Raw genomic sequence first — 25,860 nt, forward strand, 5'->3', positions numbered from 1 at the left:
TGTGTGTGTGTGTGTGTGTGCGTCTCACGAATAAATAAATAAATAAATCTTTTAAAAAATATCTGCACTAAGAAAACTATTGTTGACATCAACATCATTAACATCCAGAGTACATGTTTTTAGTCTTTTCCATCGATACGCACATATGCGGGTGTTTTTACAGCACAGTTATGGCATAAGCATTCCCCCGGTCATTAAGTATTAATCTGAATTTAATGGGTTCAGAATAGTCCATTATGTGGATGTATCATAATGCATTTAAATATCTTTATCAACGGCCAAGTTTCGGTATTAGGAATATTGTATTCCCATTTCTGGAAAATCCCAAGACTGTCAAATATCAAGGTTAAAGATCGTGCACGGTGCAACGTTGCTACAAAGCGCCAAGCTGCTGAACCACCTCTCAGACCCACCCACCACACACAAGGGCTCCCTCCCGCGAGGCCCATCACCGTGCAGCCGCGGTCTCCTCCGGAGCGGCCGGGGAGAGAGCGCAGGCAAATCGCCGGGCCGCGGGAACTCGGGCCGCAGGAACTCCCTCCTGCCGGCAGGAGGCGCCGTCGCCTTCCGCCGGGCTTGCGCCGCCACGGAGGCTCCACGTGACCCGGCCGTCTCCGCGCCGGAGGGCGGTCTTGCGGGGACCGGCCTTACGTACGCCGCGGCGTGACGTAGGACGTAGGGGCTGGCTAGCCGCCATCTTGCTTCTTTTTCTCGCTCGCTCTCTCCCTGTCGGGAAGCAGCGAAAGTGCTTTGGCGGTTTGTCCATCCGCGGCTTGGGCTTTCCAGTCGGGTGGTCCTTCCAGCCCCCCACCCCAGCCTCCCCTCCCCCTTCCCTCGATCGGAGCCCGGCGGAGACTCTCGAGGTGCGCAGCCACGCTCCGCTTGACACTCGCCCTGGCCGGTAAGGAAAGCGAGGGCGTAGGAGCTGCGATCAAAGCGGGCCCCGTCGCGGAGGGCGGGCGTGGGGCCGCCCGGGGCGTGGGAGCGCACCCGACCCTGCTTCCGGCGGGCGGACGCGCCGAGGCCGCCTGCAGACGGCCTGGGGTCCAGCCTCCCTCCCTCCCTCCCTCCCTCTCTCTTTTTTTTCTTTTTTAAGCTCCCATCCTGTCCGCGTCTGGGGGGAAGTCTCGGCCTCCTGGTCGGGGAGCGGGAAACCGGAGCCAGACCCGCCCCATGTGGTCTGCCGCGGGAGTTCCGGGCCCGTCGGCCTCGCTTCCCCACCCGGCCCCCGACTCGGGCCCTCCGCGGGGATTCACTTGCGCTGCGGCCCGAAGGAGGGAGTTTCCATCCTTGGGAGAGGCGGCCGCGCGGTCTTTTTTTTTTTTTCCCTGTAACGTGTGGGATGCGTCCCCCCAGCAACTCAAGGGCTCACCCAGGGCCTCGACTGCCGACTTCTTTTCCGTGTGGAGTGAAGGGGGAATTTGTAGCGAACAGTGTTGGTGTTGGGTGAGAGGGACCGGGGGGGGGGGGGGCGGTAAAGACCTGACTCCGTGGGCGGCTCTTGGGGGGATCTGGACCGACCCTGCTTCCGCTAGGGACGTGCTGCCCCGACTCCAGAGGAGGGTTTGGTCGTCGTTTCGTGGCCCTAGGCCTCGCCATCCCCTAACCTGCGCAGTGAATCCCGCTCTGCGGCTCGCCCGCTCTTTGAGATAGCGTTAATGTTACCCGTGCTACGGGAGAGGCCCCACGTTAGGACTTGAAGGAAAAGGCATGGGGGGGGGGGGGCAACGAGAACACTGATAAATTGTTCTTTATGCCCGAGAGGAATGCGTCGAGCTCCTTTCAAGGGGGGTGCATATTTGTTTTAAGCTTTGAGATTTTTTTTTTTTTTTTTTTTTTTGAGGTTTCCAACATGCCTGGTGTGTGCTGGCTCCTAAAGGCTACCCAGATTTCTGCATTGGCCGCTCTTAGGTTTATAGAGTCAGACCTCGCTAGGGTACTTGGGATGGTACGGTAGGCAGCTGTGCTGTAAGGTTTTCGTGTGGAATGAATGCAGCACAAGAATCAGAATTTGTGATTAGGTGCTTGACGGCTTACTCCTGCAAATAAAAACGGTAGGGTGGTATTTAAGCGCCCACCAAGTCTAACTCCAGCATTTGTTAAAAGTATTTAACCTCCTCTGTTGGTGATTTAGATGCTGCTCTGACTGGAGCCATTTTTAGGTGTGTGTCACAGATGCACTGCAGCATCATTTCTGGTCCACCTCAAATGCATTGATCCCCTAAAAAAAAAAAATAGGAAAAGATTGAATTTGAATTTTATCTTTAGCGTGTAGTCAAATAGTAACTTTCTTTTCTATAATGGACTTGTAAGAATCTAGGCTTTTTACTTTTATGTTTTGGCTTGGTGAGCTTATACATGTGGCTGTGTTCTCTCCACCATTAGTTGACCTTTTACTGTGTACTGAGCATAGTAATAAGCCCTTTACATACACGATCTTTTCTAGTCTTACAGAAAGTGCTTGAAGGATGTTCTGTTATTATCATCCCATTTTACAGATGAGGAAGTGAAATCTAAGATACTAATTTGACCAAGGTCACTCGAGTTCGTGGTGCTGTAGAGATTCAAACCCAGACTGTCTAAATACAAAGGATGTTCTGGGTCCTCAAACTGCCTTCCTGTTCCTTGTAATTTTAGGAACGGTAGTAACTAAAGGTGCAGCATTGTTAACCTAGTTTTTTTTTTTACCCCCGCTTGATTTCAGTATAGAAACATTGTTGCATACAGTGGTGACAGTGTTGCAAGGTATAAAAAATAACTTATAACTACTCTGGGGATAGGAGAGAAGCTAGTTTTTCTACCCCCCCTTTTTTTTTTTCTACCCTTTTCTATTTAAAAGCCAGTTGGTTAATACTTAACTGTATAATATGTCATACAATTTTAAAATTTTGAGATCTGGCCCGTATTGTTGATAAAATAGTTCTTCATCTGTAAAATTGAGGTGATGATAATAATTCCCTCCAAGTTTTGTTGTAGTATTAATAATGTGTGTGAGGGGTTATTGCTGTGCTCAGCACATAGTAAAAGGCCAACTAATAGTGGAATGGCAAAATGTTGGTAGAAGAAAGTACTCTCCCAAGTAAGTAATCTGTATATTCTTAGAAGTATATATTCTTTGGGAATTTAAATAGTTTTATTTTTTTTAACACTTACTAGATTTTGTTTTTTAAAGATTTCTTCATGCTTTGCAGTCAGTAACCTTGGGTTCAGTATGTTGAGCACAGCTGAAAATACAGAAGTTCTGACTCATTCCAGCCCTTGCCTCCCCTACCCTTATGTCACCCTACCGCCTTTTCTGGTAAAATGTCTTTGAATATTATATTTTCCCCCTCCCTCCAAGTGGTTTCCTTTTGTCCCCCCCCCCCCCCCAAACACTGCTTCAACTTGTAAGCCAGTTGAGTAACTTGTTTCAGATGCTACTTATGCCATATTTGTGTAAGAAAGGGATTGATTATTGATAAAATGTTACACAAATTGGTACAGAACCCTATTCTTACAGTGAAGAGATCCAAGAGTTGTGTCTCACTGACTTATGACTAATAAACTTTCAGTAAAGTGCGATTTATCAACTTATGAATAGGGTAACAGTGATAGTTTATCTTAGTCAATGTTAACTGTTGTTTAGAAGCTTGAGAATTAATGTTTTCTGAGTCATAACATTCTTAACGTCTCCATAAAGCCTTTGATGCATCAGTCAGGATATCTTTGTGGGTAAAAGTATTTTCTAGAGATGGTAACTTGCACTGAGCATGTTCTATTGTATGTTTTTTCCCAATCCCCAGAAAGTCTAAATATAAACTGATCTTTCGCCAGTTATATTTGTAGTCGTTTTGCTGTAGATTAACAGAATGCCAGGCATGTTTTAGGGCCTGTGTGTGTGTGCATATTTGCCAGCAAATCAGATGAAAAAGGACTATTAGTGAATTTCAACAGTCCTCTAGTTGGCAGACAGAAACTTAAATGGTTAGCATGTAACTACAGTCTGAATATAAGGTAGCAATAAAGTCATTACTGTCAATGTGATTTAATGTTCTCACCCCTATGTGGTGCTGCTAGGTGCTCTACATTGAAAGAGGATGGGGTTATAATCAGCATTTGTGGAGCATATCTAATATAAAAAAAACTTGGGTAGTATTTACATAGTATATTATCTAGTAATTTTCCTTTTACTTGTCTGTGTTCCAATATTAGTCTGTTTTCTTTTACTAAACTGTTTTCATGTCTTCATCACCTTGTGTGGTAGTTGGCATATATCTTGATTTTATTATTGAATGAGTGAAATTAGAAAACAGAAGAATAGACCCACAACCGAGATTGAACTGACACAGATCTTAGTGGAGCAAAAGAATACCTTGTCCTGGGGATCCCTGGGTGGCTCAGCGGTTTGACACCTGCCTTCGGTCCAGGGCCTGATCCTGGAGTCCCTGGATCGAGTCCCACGTCAGGCTCCTTGCATGGAGCCTGCTTCTCCCTCTGCCTATGTCCCTGCCTCTCTCTCTCTCTCTCTCTCTGTCTCTCATGAGTAAATGAATAAAATCTTAAAAAAAAAAAAAAAGAATATCTTGTCCTTTCCCCCCTTTATTTACGTATCAGAATGGTGTCAGATGCTTTCAAATAGTTTATGTACTATGCATTATGAGATTTATTTGCAGCAGATTTTCCTTTCTAGTTTTTAGATTTATTCAGCAAACATTAAAGATTCTTTTAATTTTGTAAGGCTTAGTGAATCAGGAATATGGCTTTTGGTTGCTGCTGCCAAGATGTTCACAATTTTAAAGATTAATGTTAAAAGTTATGTGATCTTTGGATTTATATCAAAAGAAAAAATGAACATATAAGCTATAATGGGCAAAAAATCCATATATGAAAATTTGCTATAGTATAGATCACATGTCTAGTTGATTACAAGTGAAGAAGGTATGGTGGCCAAGAGAATCAATCATTGCAATTATTTCAAAAAAAAAAAGAATGAATTGCAATTTATTTGTTGGGCACTTTCTTTTTTTTTTTTTATTTATTTATTTATGATAGTCACAGAGAGAGAGAGAGAGGCAGAGACACAGGCGGAGGGAGAAGCAGGCTCCATGCACCGGGAGCCCGATGTGGGATTCGATCCCGGGTCTCCAGGATCGCGCCCTGGGCCAAAGGCAGGTGCCAAACCGCTGCGCCACCCAGGGATCCCATGTTGGGCACTTTCCATGCAGGCACTGAGCTAAGATAATTTTGTAGGTTATCTTTTTCAATGTATACAGTAAGCCTAAGAGGTAAATTATTTTATGCCTGTTATGCAACTAGAAAACTGGAATTTAAAGAGGTTTAAGTAATTCGTTCAAGTTAACTTAGCTAGTAAATGCGATTCAGGTCATCGACTCAGAGCCTGAGTGCTTAACTTCCACACTACATGGATTTCCCAGTGACTAGTATGGCCCAAACTTAAGACCAGTCATGACTTTTTAAATCTTCAAACCACCTGTCTTAGCCAATATATTTCTTTAATTCAACTTAAACGATCTTTCAATTAAATGATTTTCAAGAAGAATATACATGGTTTTTTCATGTTACAGTTTGTTTCTTTCGCTGTGTTTCAGAATAAACATTTTAAATATGCTTCTTTTTTTTAATTTTTTTTTTTTTTAAATATGCTTCTATGGACCACATAAAATCATCTAATAGGTCATCAGTAGTCTTAGGTATTTCAACTTTTAGGGACATAACCACTATAAGAAATGAATGCTGGGATAGATCAGGCAACAGTTGGAATTAATGAAAGCCAGAAGTGATGAAAGCCTAGAGTGGAATAGATTCATCACAGAAAATGGCAGCATTACAGGAGAGGAACTGAAATTAGAGCCTTACCTACATCCTTGGGACAAGCATTTCCATGATAAACTGCAAAGTGAAGATATTTGTTTAGACAGAAATGTAGCAGGATGTCTTAAGACAATCTATGGCAAGAGGAGGAGAGCAACAATGAATAAGTGAAGAAGGAAACCATTACAAAAATCAAGATGGAAGAGAATAATCCAAAAAATATGATTATTACAGGCAAATGCAGAGGAATTCAGAAAAATATAAGAGAAGTGACCATTGGGTTTGGCTGAGACATCTTTGGTGACCCTAAAAGAATTTAGGTCAAGTAATGAGGGTAGTAGAAGGTTAAGCAGGGAGGAATAAGTAGTGAGACTTCTTGACTTTTAGGTGACTTGAATACTTAGTATGACCTCTGGACTATGAGTTTAAAAACCTGGGTTTAGTCCTTTTGTCACCTACGTTTTTTTCTTGTTCCTGCTGTTAACTTTGGGGGCAAGTAACGTGGCTTCTTCAAATTTTAGATCCAGGTATTCTGTGCTCTTTGAAGGTTCGCACCCCACTTTGCTTTTATGAAAGATATACATTTGTACTTGCTTTTGCTAACTAAATTCTTTTTTTTTTAATCTTTTTTATTTTTTTAAATTTTATTTTATTTATTTATGATAGGCACACAGTGAGAGAGAGAGGCAGAGACACAGGCAGAGGGAGAAGCAGGCTCCATGCACCGGGAGCCTCACGTGGGATTCGATCCCGAGTCTCCAGGATCGCGCCCTGGGCCAAAGGCAGGCGCCAAACCGCCGCGCCACCCAGGGATCCCGCTAACTAAATTCTAAAGAGGATTTTTGTTTTCATGGAAAAAGGCAGAAAGTGAAAATAGTATTCAGCAGTGAGCCATTATAGAGGCAGGGCACACCCTGAGCAGCGATAGTGGTGCCACCAAGCTCCTTCCCTTGGAACTACCCTCAGCATCTAGCCATGGTGGCTTTGAACTGTTTGTAAGTGTCTGTACTTTATCATGATACATTTTGTGAATTTGTTAGTAAGATGTGTCAGAAGGTATCAGAAAAGGCTAAGAGAGGTTATTTTTTGAGTCTGGGAATAGTGCAAAAAATTTTCCATATAAATTATGGTAATTGGGGATCCCTGGGTGGCGCAGCGGTTTGGCGCCTGCCTTTGGCCCAGGGCGCGATCCTGGAGACCCGGGATCGAATCCCACGTCGGGCTCCCGGTGCATGGAGCCTGCTTCTCCCTCTGCCTGTGGCCTCTCTCTCTCTCTCTTTCTCTCTCTCTCTCTCTCTCTCTGTGTGACTATCATAAATAAATAAAAATTAAAAAAAAAAAATTTAAAAAAAAATTATGGTAATTGTTTCTTTGCTGTAGCCATTTCAGCTTACAGGTTTCAAAACACTTTGCTTTCTGATAGCCGGGGAAACCTGTTTGTTCACCTGTGAAATAAGGAAAATACCCACATCCCCTATTTCAGAGGATTGTTGCAAAGATCACATTAAATGTGTTCCTATGTATGTTTTGAATTTTTATATTCTTTGATATTACATGATCCTTGACCATATTTAAAATAGAAGAGAACTATGAAAAATAAAAAGTTAATAAATATAAAGGGAGGGTAGGTTCTCCATGATGTTGGAACATCCTTTTTAAATAAATCCTGAGTTTATTAAGAAAAAGGTGGATGCATATATGGTTGGAGAATACTTGATCTTCTTTCCTTTTTCCTAATGAGTAATCTGAAAACGTAGGGCTGATGTGTATGATTGTGCAGTTTGTGGGCTGCACAAATGTGCTGGGCTGATATTGCTGAGGCAGTAAGGACTGAAAGCTCCATGTTCTACTTGCAGAGTCCTGTGCTCTGGCCAGGCCTCCCAGGGATAATTGTGCCTTCACTTCTACCCTTTATCCCAATCCATCAGCACCTCACCCAGAGGATCACCTGTATCTTCCCAGAAGGATAGGTTTTTCTATTTGCGCAAAGGCCCTTTGGAGACCAGTGGATGCTCTGAAAGACTCCAAAGTAGGTGTAAGGAGATACACACACACACACACACACATATTTTAGAGATTTTATTTATTTATTCATGAGAGGCACAGAGAGAGAGAGGCAGAGACACAGGCAGAGGGAAAAGCAGGCTCCATGCAGGGAGCCCGATGCGGGACTCCATCCCAGGTCCCCAGGATCACACCCTGGGCTGAAAGTGGCGCTAAACCACTGAGCCACCCAGGCCTGCCCAAGGAGATATATTAAGGATACATTTAGAACAAAACCAAAAACCGTTGGGAGACTGCAGAAATGGTCACCAACAAGCAAAAAGCTCAGTACTTCTTACTGAAAGGGGTTAAGTAGTTGGGCAAGTACACATTTATTTTATCCATGTACTTTATTTTAAAGATTTGTTTACTTCAGAGAGAGCGCATGTGCACACACGAACAGAAGGGACAGAGGGAGTCTCAAGCAGACTCTGGTCTGAGTGTGGAGCCGGATGGAGGGCTCCATCTCAACAACCCTGAGATCACCACCTGAGCTGAAACCAAGAGTCAGAGGCTTGACCACTTGTGCCACCTAGGCACCGCTATCCAATGTACTTTATTATTTTTTCTTTCTTTTTTAAGATTCTATATATTTATTCATAAGAGACACCGAGAGAGGCACAGACATAGGCAGAAGGAAAAGCAGGCTCCCTGAGGAGAGCCTGATGAGGGACTTGATCCCAGGACCCCAGGATCACAACCTGAGCCAAAGGCAGATGGTCAACCCCTGAGCCACCCAGGCACCCTATCCAATGTATTTTAAAGATGAATATTGTATGTAACTTATTAAATATTTCTTGTAACTTATTAAATATTTCCTGTAAAAACAGACCATTATAAGTAATTTTTTAAAAGATTTTATTTATTTATTCATGAGAGACACAGAGAAAGGCAGAGACATAGGCAGAGGGAGAAGCAGGCTCCACGCGGGGAGCCCCACACAGGACTGGATCCCCAGGTCCCTGGGATCACAACCTGAGCCACCCAGGCGCCCCTATATGTAGATCTTAAGAAACACAATGTAAGACATACGGAATTAACTTCTGAAGGTCAGGAAAATGGAATAGAGAAATTTTATTTTAAAAGTATGAAAAGTAAAAAAAAATTCATGTTATTGAAATGAGGCTTTTTTTTTTTTTTAAGATTTTATTTATTTATTCATGATAGACATAGAGAGAGAGAGAGAGAGAGAGAGAGAGGCAGAGACACAGGCAGAGGGAAGCAGGCTCCATGCCGGGAGCCTGATGCGGAACTCAATCCCGGGTCTCCAGGATCATGCCCTGGGCCAAAGGCAGGTGCTGAACCCCTGAGCCACCCAGGGATCTCCTTCTTTTTTTTTTTTTAAGATTGTATTTATGTATTCATGAGAGACAGAGAGCAGAGACGTAGGCAGAGGGAGAAGCAGGCTCCATGCAGGGAGCCCGATGTGGGACTCAACCCTGGGACCTTGGGATTATGCCTTGAGCCAAAGGCAGGTGCTCAACCAATAAGCCACCCAGGCATCCCATGAAATGAGGCTCTTGACAGAAGCAGAGATTGATTATATTTCTGTATGAGTTTTTGAAATTTAGATAAAAATTGGAACTTGTTATGAGTTTTAATGCATATAGATTCATGTAACTCACATGAAAAGTAGGATACAGGGATCCCTGGGTGGCGCAGTGGTTTGGCACCTGCCTTTGACCCAGGGCGCGATCCTGGAGACCCAGGATCGAATCCCACATCGGGCTCCCTGCATGGAGCCTGCTTCTCCCTCTGCCTGTGTCTCTGCCTCTCTCTGTGACTATCATGAATAAATAAATAAAAAATAAAATCTTAAAAAAAAAAAGTAGGATACAGAATGTAGAACCATAGAGCCAGAGTCTTTGGACATTCTGGAGGCAGAAAAAGTATCTCCTGCTGAAAAAAGAACTGTTGAATAAAGATTTAAAAGGAATAGGAGTGCCTGGCTGGCTCAGTCAGAAGAGAATGGGGTTGTGGGTTAGAGCTTGGTATTGGGTGTAGAGGTTACTAAAAAAAAAAAAAATAATAAAACAAAAGTTAGGAATTGGCCTGCATGTGCTGATTGCTTGGTTTCTTGATCAGGATTTTTTTTTTTTTTTGGTATAATTTTATATATGACAAATTGGAAACAAGGAAAGAATAAAAGTAGAAAGCAAAAAAAATAGGTAGGCTTACATGTCTGGAGACAAGACATTTTAATGATAGAGGAATAGAGCCAGTGCTTAGCAGGGAGGGATGCTAACCAGTTCTCTAGTTTAAACTTGAAATTCCAACCCTTAAAGGCAGCTGGTTAGTTTATATGAAAGGTTTAGGGTGGTTCATGATGACACTTGAGCATCGTGGAAGGGAATGCTTCTGTTTTTCTCCCAAAGTATTGAACATATTTGCCTTGCAAAAATTAATTAAGAAACTTTTATGCTTTGGTTTTTATTTGTAATGTATAAGTTTTGAAAGCATTATTACCATTTGTTAAACTTAATAAAAGCTTAAGTGCCAGACACTATTTTGAGAACTTTATACATATTTTATTAATTATATCTCATAATAGACTAGAAGATATAGCCCACAGATGAGGAAGTAAAGATTCAGAATTATTTTTAATGACTAGGGAAATGCTTCTGCCATAACATGCATATGCCACAATTATGCTGTAAAAACACCTAGCTACTAAATGTTAGAGCTGGAATTTAAACCACATTAGTTTTAAGAGAAGTAATTGTGTGACATGAACAGTTTAAAAATATTGTAAGTTGTCAAAAAGAGTAATGTGGCAATCACCTCATCTAGTAAATGGTAGACACAGATTTGTTACTTCGCTAGAGCAGTAATTTATGGTACAGAAGGTCTGATAGCTACATATCTTTTCTGACTGTTAAGGCATTCTGCCCCAGAAACTTAATTCATGTTTCATTTTTCTAAGAACAGCCTGAGCCCTTCTACCATTCTGATTAGAACTCCACCAGATTTATTTATATTACACTTTGTTTTTAAAAATGACAATTTTTAATACTTTTGCTGAGGTGCTATTTGTAGTAGAGGCATTCAACATATGGTGGTATTCTTAGCTTTTCTATTATAGCAGCAAATGTGACCTTAAAAATATTTGATGTCACTCTAATGTTAGAATTACTGATTATAACAATTGGAGATTGAAGTGAACTTAGAAGTTGACCAGTCTCTTATCCAAAGCAAGACCTTTTCATTTTAAATGGAAAATTTAGTTTAATTTGATAGAATGTTTTCTGAAGTTAATATATAAGTCTCCCTTGCGTTTGTCAGTTCCAGCTGCCTTGAGAAAATACCATAGACTTAACTTGGTCTTCTATCCTCTAGAGCTGTAATAAATTCCTATTAGACCAAGATCAGGGTCCTCGCATAATCAGGTTCTGGTGAGGTCATCCTGGCTTGCACGTGACTGCTTTCTAGCTATGTGTTTTTTCCTCCTCCTCCTCTTCTTCCTGCTCCTCCTCCTCTTTTTTTTTTTTTTAAGATTTTATTTATTTATTCGTGAGAGACAGAGAGGCAGAGACACAGGCAAAGGGAGGAGCAGGCTCTCTGAGGGGAGCCCGATGCAGGACTCCTTCTCAGGACATTGGGATCTGCGACTGGAGCCGAAGGCAGATGCTCAACGGCAGAGCCACCCTAACATCCCAAGCCACCTAGGCATCCCTCTAGCTAGTTGTGTGTCTTCATGTGGCTGGGAGAAAGCTGTGGTGTTGTCTCTTGTAAGAGCACTAATCCCATTATGAGGCCACACCCTCATCACCTCAGCTAAACCTAATTATTTCCTAAAGGGCTGTCTCCGAATACCATCTGTCACTTTGGGAGTTAGGACCTCAGTATATGAATTTTGAGAGGGGAAGCAATTCTCTACATAGCCCTCCCCGGATCCCCCCCCCCTTTTTTTTACACTCTTCAGTGCATTGATTCTTAGACTTTTAACATTATTATATTTCTACCACAGATGGAATACATTTTTACTGTATCTTGTTACTATAATTTTTAGACCCTGATATTTTATTCTGTATTGTAATGGAATAAGTTTTGAAAATAAAAACTTCATTCTGTTAGAATTTCTTAGTCTAAAATGACATGTTATTTATTACTATATTTTAAAGGTTTGATGTTTATCTTTTATAGTGAAAATTGAATTCTGATTTTCATTTGTGAGGTTATCTTGGGTACTGCCTTTGGCATCAAGCCTGGCTTTAATCTTGGCCCCTATCTCTTCATAGCTATATGAGTTCAGGGCAAGTTATTTTTGTCTGAAGTGGTTTCTTCATTGGTAAATTTTGGTGACTTGGGCTTTGAGCTCTTATTCCCAACCTAATATTTCTACATCTCTATAGCTCAGAATTTTAGAAAATGGCTGCAAGAGACATTGCTACATTAGAACATACAGAAGTTAATCCCTCTTCATGTAAGAAGTGGGAGACATAAATGTGGAAGATTACTCAAGGTTTTATTTTCTCTCATTTTTAAAAAGATTTTATTTATTCATGAGAGACAGAGAGAGGCAGATACACAGGCAGAGGAAGAAGCAGGCTCCTCATGGGGAGCCCAATGCAGGACTCCATCCCAGGACCTGGGATCACGACCTGAGCCCCTGAGCCGCAGGCAGTGCCCAACCACTGAGCCACCCAGGTGTCCCTCAAGGTTTTAAATCTAGAGATCGGGGAGGAATATCTGGCTGGCTCAGTCAAAGAACATGCGACTCTTGATCTCATGGTTGTGAGTTTGAGCCCCATATTGAATGTCGAGATTACTTAAATAAAGCTTAAGATATCTATAGGGCAGGGAAAGTAGTTATGATGAGGTTGGGAAGAAGAACCTGTTTGGGAGAGCAGGTGAGCTTTTTAACTTATTTTTCTCTATTTAAGTAGGCTCCAAACCCAGCATGGGGCTCAAACTCCTGACCCCGAGACTAAAAGTTGCATGCTCCATGGACTAAGCCAGCAGGCACCCATTTTAAACTTTTTCTTTTGGAATAATCTGAGTCTCACAGAAAAATAGTAAAAAATAGTATGGAAAATTCCTGTATTCCTTCATCCCTATTATTTGTTAATAGTTTACCATATTTATCATACCCCCTCTGGGGGTATGTGTACATGTGCACATTGGGTCACATATAGAATGTGTGCTTGACTTTTAATGTCTGCTGTTCTAAACCCACTCATTATTTGAAACTTTAAATTCAAATCACAAGCTCCTCTGCCTCCAATTTTCTCAATTCAGATACTACATTTTCTTCTATTGTTTTTATTAAATGAACAGAGCAATCCACAGTAAGCTTGACTCAGTAAGCATTTAATAATTTCTATTGATGGAGCTTTTATTCAATCATAGTAAAAATTGGCAGTTCCTTCTGCTGTCCTCCTTATTCTTTTTCCACCTTCTGCTTTACTCTCAGGCTTAAGAGTTGCATGAAATGTTATTTTCCTGGCAATATCTTCTCCCTTGCTTTTCTTTACACATGTATGGCACAGCTCAAATTCTTTATCATTCCAGCTGCTGTGTGCTTGCTCACCACTCCCGATTGTGCTGCTGGACTTTAATGAGAGTCTTCAAACTGTACAGCCTTGGGAGTACTGTCTATCACAGGTCTCTAGTGGGATGTCTGCACTGATTGTCAATGCCTGGTTTGCCTAGTTGTCTGTCTTTCCTCCCAATTCTTTGTAAACCTTTTCTAACCTCACATTTCCTGTTATCTCCATTCAGTTGATGAGGACAACATGTTTTTTTCATTTGTTCCTCATAGTGCCTGATAATACAGGAGGTGCTGGATAAACATTTCTGTGAATGAATAGGGGAGTCGAACATTTTGAGTTTGTAGTTCTGGCCAGAAATTTAAGTGGAAACATTTTGTTCTATAGACAATTAAAAATGTATGTCTAAAGAGTGTAGCTTGGAGGAAAGTTTTGGGAATTATCCTTACTGAAGCGGTGAACCTAATAGATGAGTTGGCCAAGGAAGAAACCACATAGAGGGAGCTGATATAGATGGCAAAATCATGTTAACATTTATGTAGAAGGATAGAAAAAAGAGACCGAGCTGCCAGAGTCACAGAAACCAAAGAAAATGGTTTACACAGAACCTGTTTATTTTTATATTTGTATGTGATAACATTACTTACTAGAGATTCTTCTTTTATTCAGTAAAATATTTGTTGAGTGCTTATAGTATGCTCACCTGGAAATGGTTGCATTCTAGTGTTAAGTACTTAAATCATTGGGACACTGTTCTTCATTTTCCAGAGGAACTAAACTCTCACCAAACTCTTAACATAAGATTAATGAGGAGGGACAGCTGGGTGGCTCAGTGGTTGAGCGCCTCCCTTTGGCCCAGGGTGTGATCCTGGAGTCCCAGGATCGAGTCCCACATCGGGCTCCCTGCATGGAGCCTGCTTCTCCCTCTGCCTCTGTCTCTGCCTCTCTCTCTGTCTCATGAATAAATACATCTTAAAAAAAAAAAAAAGATTAATGAGGAAAGAAAGGTAAACAGAGCTTGAATATTTAGAAGCCCATGGTAACCAAAAAGATAATTGTCATTTAATTGAATTGAACAGATTGGCAATTTGTGAAAGTATGTTTTCCCCCCAATAATGCTAGATTTTAAATATAACTAAAAATAATGTTTTTAGTATTGAATAGTTTTAAATACTTTTGTAATGGTGAGTAACCTTAGAATCTCACAATTTTTGAGACTGGAGGAATTTTAGAAATAATAGCAAATCTTGTTTTGATGTGGAAATCCTTCATATATTTAAAAAAAAAATTTCAGCCTATGATAGCTGTCTTTCATGAAAGCCATCTCTTTATAACCACTGCTGAGTGTCATCCTTTCATTTTGAAAGGTTGATATTTGGGGCGCCTTGGTGAGGTACATTTGGTTAAGCATCTCCTTTCTTCTCTGGTCATGATCCCAGGGTCCTGGGATCGAGCCCCGGCATGGGGCTCCCTTGGTAGGGAATCTGCTTCTCCCTCTGCCTCTGCTCTCTCTCTCTCACATAAATAAATAAAATCTTAAAGGTTGATATTATGATAAACTGCTGCCTTCCAAATTTGCCTTAGACCTTTTGTAAATTGTTTGCTTTTAAAACACAGGCTTTTTTTCCTTCTTGGTTTCTTCTTTCATCTTAACACTTTTTTGAAAAAAAAATTGTTTACAGGTAATATATGTTTATTGCTCAAATCTAGAAAATGCAGATGCACATGTTTTGGTGTATCTAATTTCAAAGAAAAATGCTAATTTCTTACTATCATTGCTCAGTCACAGACCCTTGAATTTAGAAATGTGATTACTTTCTCTTCCCTTAAAGGGGGTGTATTAGTCAATAGGCTTTGTTTTTGTAGACTAAACTTCAAACCCTAATGATTTAGATTTTTAGGTACATAGTAAGGACAGTAATGTAAAAAAATATTCTGAATAGCATGCAAATAACAAAAAGCTTTGTAAAATTTAAAATGATACAAGTAGAGGATATAGTTCCTTTGTTCTTCTGTGACTGTGTCAGTACAGTACATTTTTTGAAATGAGAATATGACAAGTTGAAAAGAAATGCCTCTGTTGAGCTTACTGTTTCTCAAGGTTTTTTAAAATTACTAATTATGTGAATTGTACCATTTTGTTACTTAAGATGTGGATCTGTGGAATGCAGCCATGCATTTACCCAGCAATTGAGATTTTTCTATTGATTTTCTTCAGTGGCTCTTCATGGCATTTAGAATAAACTGGGCAATACTCCTTAGCCTACTAGACTTCTGTGTACTCTGACTTCTTCTCCTGCCTCTCCCCCAGACATGACCTTTACACCTCAACTTTTTTTTTTTTTAAGATTTTATTTATTTATTCATGAGAGACAGAGAGAGAGGAAGGCAGAGAAACAGGCAGAGGGAGAAGCAGGCTCCATGCAGGGAGCCCGACGTGGGACTCGACGTGGGTCTCCCTGTCTCCAGGATCACGCCCTGGGCTGATGGCGGCGCTAAACCTGCTGAGCCACCCAGGCTACCCTACACCAAACTTCTTATCTCAGATCAAAATTGGGTCATTGCCCCCACCCCTTCCTCCCTCTCTGCAGTGGTTCTCAACTGTGGCTATAGTTGCATACCTTGGGGATATTGAGGGTTCAGTTCCAGAACGGTATAATAAAACAAATATTGCAGTAAAGGGAATCAAATTTTTTTGGTTTCCCAGTGCGTATGAAAATTATATTTTTGCTATATCGTAGTGTAGTAAAGGTACAATAGCATTGTTTTTATTATTTATTTTTTTAAAAAATATTTTATTTATTTATTCATGAGAGACACACACACAGAGAGAGAGGCAGAGACACAGGCAGAAGGAGAAGCAGGCTCTATGCAGAGAGCCTGATGTGGGACTTGATCCCGGGTCTGCAGGATCACGCGCCGGACTGAAGGCGGCGCTTAAACCGCTGAGCCACAGGGGTTGCCCTATTATTTTTTAAGAACAGAAATGCAGACATTTTTTCCCTGCCCCACCCCCCAAGCAACCCTCAGTTTGTTTCTCCAGTGATTAAGAGTCTTATGGTTTATTTCCCTCTCTATTTTTAAAAAAGATTTTATTTATTCATGAGAGAGGCAGAGACATAGGCAGAGGAAGAAGCTAGTTCCCCATGGGGAGCCCGATGCGGGACTCGATCCCAGAACCCTGGGATCATGATCTGAGCCACAGGCACATGCTCAGCCACTGAGCCACACAGGTACTCTTCCTTGTCTGTTTTTGTCTTGTTTTATTTTATCCTCTCTTACCCTGATCCTGTTTCGTTTCTTAAATTCTACATGTGATTGAGATCATATAACTGTCTTTCTCTGACTTATATTTCACTTAGCACAATATTCTCTAGTTCCATCCATGTCGTTGCAGATGGCAAGATTTCTTTTTTCATGGCCGTTTAGTAGTCCATTGTGTATATATACCACATCATTATCCATTCATCTGTCAGTGGACATCTTGGCTCTTTCCATAGTTTGGCTATTGTGGACATTGCTGCTATAAATATTGGGGTGCAAGTGCCCTTTTGGATCATTACATTTGTATTTTTGGGGTAAATATCCAGTAGTGCAATTGCTGTGTCATAGAATAGGTCTATTTTCAACTTTTTTTTTTTTTTTTTTTAATTTATGATAGTCACACAGAGAGAGAGAGGCAGAGGGAGAAGCAGGCTCCATGCACTGGGAGCCCGACGTGGGATTCAATCCCGGGTCTCCAGGATTGCGCCCTGGGCCAATGGCAGGCACCAAACCGCTGCGCCACCCAGGGATCCCTATTTTCAACTTTTTTGAGGAGCCTCCATAATGTTTTCCAGAGTAGCTGCACCAGCTTGCATTCCCACCAACAGTATATGAAGGTTCTCCTTTTTCCACATCCTTGCCAACATCTGTCATTTCCTGACTGGTTAATTTTAGTCATTCTGACTGGTGTAAGGTGGTATCTAGCATTATATTTAAAAAAAATTTTTTTTTAAGGTTTTATTTATTTGAGAGAGAGAGAGACAGCGAGACAGCCCAAGCCAAAGTGGCAGATGGGGGCGGGGGGGGGGGGGGAGAGAATCTCAAATAGACTGAGCATGGAGCCAAACATGGGGCTTGATCCCAGAACTCTTGAGAGCATGATCCAAGCTGAAACCAAGAGTCAGATGCTTAACTGACTGCACCACCCAGGCACTCCAACAATGTGTGTGTGTGTGTGTGTATTTTTTTAATCTTTCAAAAAGATTTTATTTATGAGAGACACAGAGAGGCAGAAACATAGGCAGAGGGAGAAGCAGGCTCCCCACAGGGAGCCCAATGCAGGGCTTGATCCCAGGACCCCAGGATCATGACCTGAGTCAAAGGCAGACATTCAGCCACTGAGCCACCCTAGTGCCCCCACAATGTATATTTCTTAATTAAAAGTTACTTTACTGCTAAAAATACTAACCATCATCTTAGCTTTCAGAGTTGTAATCTTTTTGCTGGTGCAGGATCAGACCTCCACGTTGATGGCTACTGACTGATCAGGATGGTGATTGCTGAAGGTTGGGTGCCTGTTGCAGTTTCTTGAAATAAGATGACAGTGAAGTTTGCTGCATCACTTGACTGTTCTTTCATGAGCAATTTCTTTGTAGATTGTGGTGGTGTTTGATAGTATTTTACCTGTAGAACTTTTTTCAAAATTAGTCTTAAACCCTGCCACTGCTTTACCAACTATGTAATATTCTAAATCCTTTTCATTTCAACAGTTTTTTTTTTATTTAAATTCAATTAGCCAACATATAATACATCATTAGTTTCAGATGTAAAGTTAGTAATTCATCAGTGGTGTATAACACCCATTCAACAGTTTTCACAGCATCTTCACCAGGTGTAGATTCCATCTTAAACACTTTTCTTTGTTCATCCATAAGAAGTAATTCCTCATCCATTCAGGTTTGATCCTAAGATTGTGGCAATTCAGTCCCATCTTCAGGCTCCACTTCTCATGCTAGCTCTCTTGCTCTTTCCACCACATCTGCAGTTGCTTCCTCCACTGAAGTCTTGAACCCCTCAGTCCATGAGGGTTGGAATCAGTGTCTTCCAAACTCTTGTTAGTGTTGGTGTTTTGTGTGACCTCTTGATGGCATATAGAGTAGTGAATCTTTTCCAAAACGTTTTCAGTTTACTTTGCTTAGATCCATCAGAGGAATCTATGGCTGCTGTAGCCTTATGAAATGTATTTCTTAGATAGTAAAACTTGAAAGTTGAAGGGATTCCTTGATCCATGGGCTGCAGAGTGGATGTTGTGCCAACAGGAGTGAAAACAACATCTTGTTGTAGAACTCTTGGAGCAGTGATGTTTTGAAAGGAATCTTTTTCCTGAGCAGTTGGTCTCAGCAGTGGGCTGAAAATATTCAGTAAATAGGGACACCTGGCTGGCTCAGTTGGTGGAAAATGAGACTCTTAACCTTGGGGTTGTGAGTTCGAGCCCCACACTGAGTGTAGAGATTACTTAAAAATCTTAAAAGAAAAAAATCAGTAAATATGTTGTAAACAGATGTGCTGACATCCAGGCTTTCATTTCTGAAACGTAGGCAGAATACATTTAGCGTAATGCTTAAGGGCGCTAGTTTTCAGAATGGTAAATGAGCATTGGCTTTAATTCAAAGTTATCAGGTGTATCAACCCTTAACAAAAGAGTCAGCCCTTTGGAGCTTTGAAGCCAGGCATTGACTTCTTTGTAGCTATGATGAATATTCTTCCAATAGAGGGCTGTTTCATCTATGTGGAAAATTAATTGTTTTAGCTAGGTCTTCTGGATTATTTTGTTGGAGCCTCTACATCAGCACTTGCTTCATCTTTTACATATATGTTATAAAGTTGGCTTCTCTCGTTTAACCTCATTAACCAACCTCTGCCAGCTTCAAATTTTTCTTTAGCTTCATCACCTCTCTCAACCTTCATAGAATTTTTTTTTAAGATTTTATTTATTTATTCATGAGAGACAGAGAGAGATACATAGGCAGACAGAGGGAGAAGCAGGCTCCATGCAAGGAGCCCGATAAGGGACTCGATCATGGAACTTCAGAATCATGCCCTGAGCCGAAGGCAGATGCTCAACCACTGACCCACTCAGCATCCCAGCCTTCATAGAATTTAAGTGAGTTAGGTCCTCACACTGAATTGGGCTTTGGCCTAAGGGAATGTGTCTGTTTAATCCAGATCACTCAAACTTTCTCCCGTATCTGTAGTAAAAGTGTTTCACTTTCGTTCCTATGTTCACTGGAGTAGCACTTTTAATTTTCTTTAAGAATTTTTCTGTCGAATTTATGACTTGGCTAACTTTGCTGCAAGAGGCCTAGTTTTTAGGCTATCCCTTTCTTACTGAACTTAATCATTTCTAGCTTTTGATTTAAAGTGAGAGACATGAGACTTCCTTTGACTTGAACACTTACCATTGTAGGGTTATTAATTGGTCTAATTTCAGTATTGTGTTTCGAGGAACAGCTTGTTGGTGGGCAGTCAGTACACACACAACATTTATCAGTTAAGTTCACTGTCTAGTTTGTGGTGTCCCAAAACAATGACAATAGTAACATCAAAGATCACTGATCATAGATCATGTAACAAATATAATAATAATGAAAAAGTTCAAAATATGAGAACTACCAAAATATGGTACAGACATGAAATAAGCAAATGCTGTAGGAAAAATAGTGCTGACAGACTTGCTCATTGGATGCAGGGTTGCCACAAACCTTCTGTTTCTACAAAACAAAAAAACAAAAACACAGTATCTACAAAACACAATAAAGTGATGTATGCTTATATTTAAGAGACACCTGAGGAGGTTTGCAAAGAATCCTATTGCCAGACCATGCCTGAGAAAATTTCTGACTTAATTGGTCTGGCATGGGGACTGTAGTATCTTTAAAAACCTTCCTGGATTGGTTTGAAGCCTATGTTGAGAACCACTGATCATTTTGTCTATCCTCATGTCACCTTTCCAGAGAGATCTTTTGGACCTTTACCACAGTATCCAGTCTCTTTTCCTTCTTTGCTATCTCTTTATCCAGCTGAGTTTTTTCATTCTCCTATTTTTATTACCTTTTGTTAAAACTTCCGTGAAGGCAGGGACATCATCTATCTTTCCATGATGTGTCTTAACATCTAAGGCAGAGTTTAGCAGTTTATTAGTTCTTAACACATTTGTTGTATCTTGTTGAATGAATATTTGTCATTGTAGCAGTAAGGAGGAAATTTCAGACTTGCAGTTTCTTCTTTTTTTTTTTTTTTTTTAAGATTTTATTTATTTATTTATTCATGAGAGGCAGAGACACAGGCAGAGAGAGAAGCAGGCTCCATGCAGGGAGCCTGATGTGGGACTCAATTCTGGGGCTCCAATCAAGCCCTGAACCGAACGCAGGCTCTCAGTTGCTGAGCCACCCAGGCATCCCTGGCTTGCTGTTTCTGTGTAACCTGTAGAGGATTGCTTTGCTAAATTGTGTTTCAGAGATTATATTAAATCCTCCATCAGGCTTTAAGAGGACATTGGTTTCATTATTTAAGGTTTTAGTATCTAAAGACGAGCACACACAAGATATGTTATCCCTTGGAAACTTACGGATGTGAGTTAGGTTCTAATGCCAGTGCTCAAAAGGAAGAGGTGTCACCATACTTGCAAGTACCTATTGTGGTGTAAGGAGCCTTAATGACTGTTGTGTTATGCGCAGTGAACGTTCACTTAACATACATTAGTTATGTGCATGTTTTCATTGCTTTCTCCCATTTTTGTTGCATAACCACAAGGCAGATAAAAGAAGTCAGATTGGGGATCCCTGGGTGGCGCAGCGGTTTAGCGCCTGCCTTTGGCCCAGGGCGCGATCCTGGAGACCCGGGATCGAATCCCATATCGGGTTCCCGGTGCATGGAGCCTGCTTCTTCCTCTGCCTGTGTCTCTGCCTCTCTCTCTCTGCGCCTGCCTTTGGCCCAGGGCGCGATCCTGGAGACCCGGGATCGAATCCCATATCGGGTTCCCGGTGCATGGAGCCTGCTTCTTCCTCTGCCTGTGTCTCTGCCTCTCTCTCTCTCTCTCTCTCTCTCTGTGACTATAATACATAAATAATAAATAAAAATTAAAAAAAAAAAGTCAGATGAGCCCACATTCAACTACTTTTTGTTTACTTATAGTCTTTGTTAATATTCTTGCATATTTTAGATCTGTGTTACATCAGTGAGGATAGATTTTAAATTCTTTTTAATAAATCCTATGCATTTTTTTCATTTTCTGGTCTTGAAACTATTTTTTCATTTCAAGTCATTGCTATTAAAAACATTTGCAGTTTTTTCTTGTTTTCTGTTACAAAAAGCAAAGTACTTTTACTGTTTATATTAAGATACTGCAGTACATATAATGAAGAAAGTCAAAGTTCCTTATCAGGAGTCTCACTACTGCTGATAATTTGTGATATGGTTTGGTAGACTTTTATACTTGGCATGTATTTTGTATTTTTTTAATACTTAACTTTAATACTTTTTAATACTTAAAATAAATATGTTATTTATTTAACTATGTCTTGAGTATCTTTCTGTACAGATCCCTGCTTGTTTGTATAAAGATCTCAAACTAAATATGGCTGAGAACTCTTGCCATATTCCCCCATCTTCTGTAAATCTAGTCTTCCTCACCTCGTTTCATGTCCATCTTCTGTAGATCTTCTGTAAATCTAGTCTTCCTCACCTCGTTTCATGTCCAGCTTTTCTTTTTTAAAAAATTTATTTATTCATGAGAGACACAGAGAGAAGGGAGAGGGAGAAGCAGACTCTCCGAACTCCGAACTCCGGGATGAACTCCGGGATCACGCCCTGAGCGGAATGCAGCCGCTCAACTGAGCCACCCAATGTGTCCAGCTTTTCAAGCTCAAGACCAAGATTGTCCTTGTTTCCTCTTTCCTGGCCTCTATTTAGTTTCCATTTTGCAGCCACAACTACATCATCTTGTGCCTAGGTTTTTGTAGTTTTGTAGTTTTTGTAGTATGATGTTTCCACGTTCCACCTTTGGCCCCCTACAATCCATTCTCCACATTGTAGCCAGGATATTTTTGAAAACCAAAGTTACGTCTCTGCTCAGAATGAATACTAAGAATTGCATTGCTTTCAAGATAAAATTTAAAAGTCTGATAGGCCTTCTCATCCAATCAACTCTCCCTTTCCTAGCTTCTATTTCACTAGCTTTTTTTTTTTTCTTTTTTTAAATATATGACATGATAAGCATGTCAGGACCTTGGGGCCTTGCATTTGCTTTTTCTTGAGCCTTGAAGCTGATTCCTTCCCCCTTAGATCCAAATCAGAAGCCTTTCCCTCAGAGAGGCCTTTAATGATCAGCTAATCTAAAATAATTACTTTCTTACTTTCTCATATTGTCCTGTTTAGTTTCATTCGTAGCATATGTCACCATCTGAAATACTAGAAAGTAAGACCCCTGAGAGCAGATCTAGTGTGCTGTCAAAGAATTCTTTATTTTACCCAAGGTTGCAGGATTTTCTCCCTTGCTTTCTGTTTTTATAATTTTAGGTCTTTTCATTTTGTCTGTGCTCCTTTTACAAAAAATTGAGATATTAACATACAATATTGTGTAAGTTTGAGGTGTACATGTTGATTCATTTATATGTTGCACAATGACTACTGTGACATTAGCAGACTTTGCCATCACAACCCATTTATTTTTTTGTGTAGTGAGAACGTTTAAGGTCCTGTTTCTTACCAATTTCGATATGTATAATACAGTATTTTGAGTATAATAATGCTGTGCATTAGATTTCCAGAACATACACGTCTTCTAATTTCAAGTTTTTACCCTTTGTTGTGGTCCATTTTGAGTTGTTTTGTATGTGGTAGGAGGTATGGATCAGAATTCATTTTTTTATGTCCTGTATATCTAATTGCTTCACCATTTGTTAAGAAGACTATCCCTTACTCACTGAGTTTTCTGTGCATTCGTAAATACCAGATGCCTGTGTATATTTATATTTCTGTATTCTGTTTCATTGATCAGTCTTTTTTTTTTAAGATTTTATTTATTTATTTGACAATGAGAATGAGCATGAGCCCACTGAGGGGCAGAGAGAGAAGCAGACTCCCCACTGAGCAGGGAGCCTGATGTGGTGGTTGATTCCTAGACTACCTCATTATAACTTGAACCGAAGGCAGACAGTTAACCTACTGAGCCACCCAGGTGCCCCTGATTTGTCTTTTTTTTTTAGGCCAGTACCACACTATGTTCATGGCTATTTAAAAAATCATGAAATTAGGTGCTATTCATCTTCCAGCTTTTTAAAGTTCTTTTTTTGAGACTCCTGGGTGGGTCAGTGGTTGAGCCTGTCTGCCTTTGGCTCAGGGTGTGATCCTGGAGACCTGGGATCCAGTCCCACATCGGGTTCCCTGTAAGGTTCTGCTTCTCCCTCTGCCTGTGCCTCTGCCTCTCTCTGTGTCCCTCATGAATAAATAAATAAAATCTTTTAAAAAAATTAAAAATTCTTTTATTTATTGGTCCTATATTTTTTTTTAAGATTTATTTATTTATTTATTTATTTATTTAATGATAGACATAGAGAGAGAGAGAGAGGCAGAGACAGAGACACAGGAGGAGGGAGAAGCAGGCTCCATCCCGGGAGCCCGACGTGGGACTCGATCCCGGGACTCCAGGATCGCGCCCTGGGCCAAAGGCAGGCGCTAAACCGCTGAGCCACCCAGGGATCCCCTTGGTCCTATTTTTTAATGAATTTTAGACCAGCTTGACATTCTACCACCCTCTCCCCTCAAAATTCCTTCTGTAATTTTGTTTAGGATTGCTTTGACTCTATAGATCAAATTGATCTATAGATCAAAAGGAATCACATCTTACATATCGGGTGTTTTGACACACACACACAGGACATATAGCATCATATATATAGGTTGTCTTTAATTTTTGTGATTTTCAGTATACAAATCTTGCACATTTTTTTGTCAGATGTATCCCTGAGGATTTCCTATTGTTAATTGCTGTTATAAGTTGTGCTTTAGTTTTAGTTTCTGGTTGTTCATTGCTACTATGCAGTGATACAATTGTTTTTATTTATTGTTTTTTTAAGTAATCTGCGCAATGTGAGGTTTGAAGACACAACTCCAAGATCAAGAGTCACATGCTCTACCTACTGTACCAGCTAGGCACCCCTGATACAATTGATTTTTATATATTGATCTTCTTTGCAACTTTGCTGAACTCTTTTTAGTTCTAATAGCTTTTTCTAAACTCCATCAGATTTTCTACAAATATGATCAGGTCAGCAAAACAAAGAATTTTTATTTCATCCCTTCCATTCTGAATTCCTTTTGTTTCTTCTTACTGCACCGGTTAAAACTTAGCACAGTGTTAAGCAGAAAGAGTTGATATCCTTGTCTTGCTCCTGATCTTTGGGAGAATGAGGCAGGGTGGTGGTGAGCATTCAATATTTTACAAATCTCATCTATTACCCACTTAGTTCCATATCTGATGTGGTTCATTTTTTCTGTCAATTTAGATTTTATTCTGGTCTTTTTTTTTCCCCCCCCTGTTTGAAGGACTTTAATACTTCTTGTAGTGTAGGTCCTGCTATTGATGAATTCTCTCAGGTTTTCCATGTCTGAGAAAGCCCCCTCACCCCCTTTCTGGTCTTCTTCAGTTTTGAAAGATATTTTTATTGGATATAGAATCTAAGTTACCTTTTTTTTTTTTTCCATTCAGTACATTAAGCATGCAGCCACATTTTCTTAGTTGCATGATTTCCCACAAGGGCGCTACTGCTGTTATATTTGTTTGTTTCTCTTGTTGCTTTTAAAATATTCTCCTTATTGTTAGTTGGTTTTAAGTAATCTCTACACCCAGTATGGGGCTCAAACTCAGAATCCCAAGATCAAGAGTCACATACTTTACCGACTAAGCTTGCCAGGCTCCTGTCTTTATTATTTTTGAACAATTTGTGTATGATGTGGTATGGTTTTCTTCATTGATTTGCTGAGTCTTTTGGATCTGGATTTATAGTTTTCATCAAATTTGTAGCATTTGGCCATTATTTTTTTTCTGTCTTTCCCCTACTCAGTCAACCTCTGTTACACTAAGATTAGGCTGCTAGAAGCCCTCTCAAGGCCTAGTAATACTCTTTTTTTTTCTTAATGGTTTTTTTTCCTCATTGTCTTCTGATGACTTCAGCTTAATTTTTTTTATCAAAGTGTCCAAAATGCTGCTAATCCCATCCACTGTGTTTTTCATTTTTATTAATTTAGATTTTTTTAAAAAGATTTTATTTGTTTATTCATGAGAGACACACGCAGAGAGAGAGAGGCAGAGACACAGGCAGAGAGAGAAGCAGGCTCCATGCAGGGATCCCGATGTGGGACTCCATTCTGGGTCTCCAGGATCACACCCTGGGCCAAAGGCAGGCGTTAAACCGCTGAGCCATCCAGGGATCCCCTAATTTAGATTTTTAAGTATCTTTCATGTCTCTGTTTG

At 40.4% G+C, this 25,860-nt stretch overlaps 1 protein-coding gene across 39 annotated transcripts in view; it reads left to right on the forward strand.

Annotated features, from left to right (window-relative positions):
- The first annotated feature begins 636 nt into the window (after positions 1–636).
- The window catches only part of PRRC2C (proline rich coiled-coil 2C), a 101,679-nt gene continuing 76,455 nt past the window's right edge, over positions 637–25,860 (forward strand). For 31 of the 39 annotated variants that reach the window (XM_026003299.2, XM_026003291.2, XM_026003304.2 and 28 more), the window contains exon 1: positions 637–901. The gene's annotated coding sequence lies outside the window, so the exon portion shown is untranslated. The remainder of the gene's footprint in view (positions 902–25,860) is intronic. The other 8 variants (XM_026003295.2, XM_072733010.1, XM_072732993.1 and 5 more) reach the window with 1 other exon arrangement.

Source organism: Vulpes vulpes, chromosome 13 (assembly GCF_048418805.1).
Source record: "Vulpes vulpes isolate BD-2025 chromosome 13, VulVul3, whole genome shotgun sequence".
NCBI classification, from domain to species: Eukaryota; Metazoa; Chordata; class Mammalia; order Carnivora; family Canidae; genus Vulpes; species Vulpes vulpes.